The sequence below is a fragment of the Elephantulus edwardii genome, unplaced genomic scaffold, assembly GCF_000299155.1.
Source record: "Elephantulus edwardii isolate Elephantulus edwardi_28Jun2011 unplaced genomic scaffold, EleEdw1.0 scaffold00002, whole genome shotgun sequence".
In the NCBI taxonomy this organism is placed as follows: Eukaryota; Metazoa; Chordata; class Mammalia; order Macroscelidea; family Macroscelididae; genus Elephantulus; species Elephantulus edwardii.
The window spans coordinates 35,995,727-35,997,763 of NW_006399752.1; the positions used below are offsets into that span (position 1 = coordinate 35,995,727).

At 35.8% G+C, this 2,037-nt stretch overlaps 1 pseudogene; it reads right to left on the reverse strand.

The window, feature by feature from the left end:
* Positions 1-323: 323 nt before the first annotated feature.
* Positions 324-626, reverse strand: LOC102854979 (annotated as a pseudogene).
* Positions 627-2,037: the final 1,411 nt, after the last annotated feature.

A 2,037-nucleotide genomic window follows, 5' to 3' on the forward strand; every position in this document is an offset into this window, starting at 1 on the left:
AATCTCCCCCCAACCCCAAGGTCAGTCCTGTTTTACAACAGTGGTACCATGCAGTATTTGTCCTTTTGCGACTGAGATATTTCACTCAGCATAATGTCCTCCACGGTCACCCATTTTGAATAATATTGCATGAGTTCCTTGTTTTTCAATGCAGCATAGTATTCCATTGTGTGAATATGCCACAGCTTCTCTATCCATTTGTTTGTTGATTGGCACCTGGGTTGTTTTCAACTCCTTACTCTTTTTTTTTTGTATACAGCATTGATTTTATTGATCTTTTTTGGGGGGAGGTGTGGAGGCCTGATGTGGCAGCATCACAGTTACTATAACAGAGCCATTAGTTGTGTGGCTTCGTCAACATTCACTGGTCCTTTTTCATGCTGCTGGTGGGGAACCGATTGTTTGTGCAGAGGTTCAAGAGAAAGGCCTTTTGCGGAGTGTACAAGCTCCTTTTGTATATCTGTGAAAGCTTTATTTACTCTGTTGACTTTGTCATCATTCACAGTGTTTATCTTCTTAAGACTTGTAGTGACTGGCTTTGCTTTGCTTTTCGCCTTAAAGGTTGTTTGGCTTGCTATGTGAAACACATTCCTGGGCTTCTGCCCTCTTCGTTTATTCTTGGCCATGATCTTGGAGAAGTGTGCGTAGCCGGCTGCTCAAGGACCCCTCAACTCCTTACTCTTGTGATCAAAGCCGTGATAAACATGGCTGTGCATGTTACTGAGCTTTTTAAAGAGCTGAATAGAAGATTTAAAAGGGCTGCTTGGGAAGACAAAGTAAAGTATTATAATGAAATGTGCAAGGAGCTGGAGTTGGAAAATCAAAAGGGCCAAACTTATCTGGTATTTTTTAAGCTAAAGGAACTAAAGAACAAATTCAAGTTGTGAGTTGCAATACTTAAGGATACTATGGGTAGAATACTGAATAATTCAGAAAGCATTAAAAGAAGATGGATAAGTACACAGAGTCACTGTACCAAAAAAGAATTGGCTGACACAGAAGAATTTCATTAAACAACATATGATCAAGAAGCAACCATGATGAAGAAGGAGGTGCAGGCTGCTCTGAAGAAGTAGACAGAAAGTAAAGCCCCAGGAATTGATGGAATACTAATTGACATATTTCAGCAAACAGGTGCTGCCCTGCGTGCACTCACCATGTTCTCTATTAATTAAGTGTACAGAATCCTCTAAGATCCAAGAGCCTATCCAATTCTGTAGAATGAAAGGAGACTTTCAGAAAAGCTATTATTGGGTAGGAAAAGTTGATTTTTCATTTTTCTTCCAAGTATGCAAAATAAATATTTTGTTGATCATCATTCTTTTTTTCAAAAAAAGGAAGAAATATACAGAATCATTGTAATAAAAAGAATCAGTTGATGTTCAACTATTTCAAAAGATAGCATATAATCAAACTGGTGGTACAGAAGGAAGAAGTCCAAGCTTCACTGAAGTCATTCATGCCAAAGAAAACCCCTGAAATTAACAGAATAATGAGATATTTTGTTTTACTTTTTAAAAAAACTTTTGCATGACAAAATAATTTTTTTCTCTAGCTCCTCAATCCCTTAATTTATTGTAGAATAATAGAGATTAAAATACTAGGGAGGTATAATATATATAGTATCTATCTTTTTATGTATTGTGAGAAATTCTTATTTAATATTTTTTTATTCCTTCTACTTTGCTTCTCCAACAATATCTTCTGCAAATATTGTCTATCTGATTCCTGTGCAGCCCATCAGGTGAGGTCTGTATGTAAAGTCAACATTTGATTTGTGGTGGTGGTTTTTTAAATTATATTTGCAATGAAGAAATCATTTAAAATACAAAATTTGATCATTCTATTTCCAGCCTCATTCCTGTCACTAAGTCCATACTTTCTGACTGCCATTCCTTCTTTAGTGTTTCCACCTTTCCCATTCCAGTCAACAATTATCATTAACACATCTTGATTGCGTGTTTGGTCTTTTTTTATTTTATTTTATTTTATTTTTATTGTATTATTTTTACGTGTATCGTCAAATCAGATCTGACT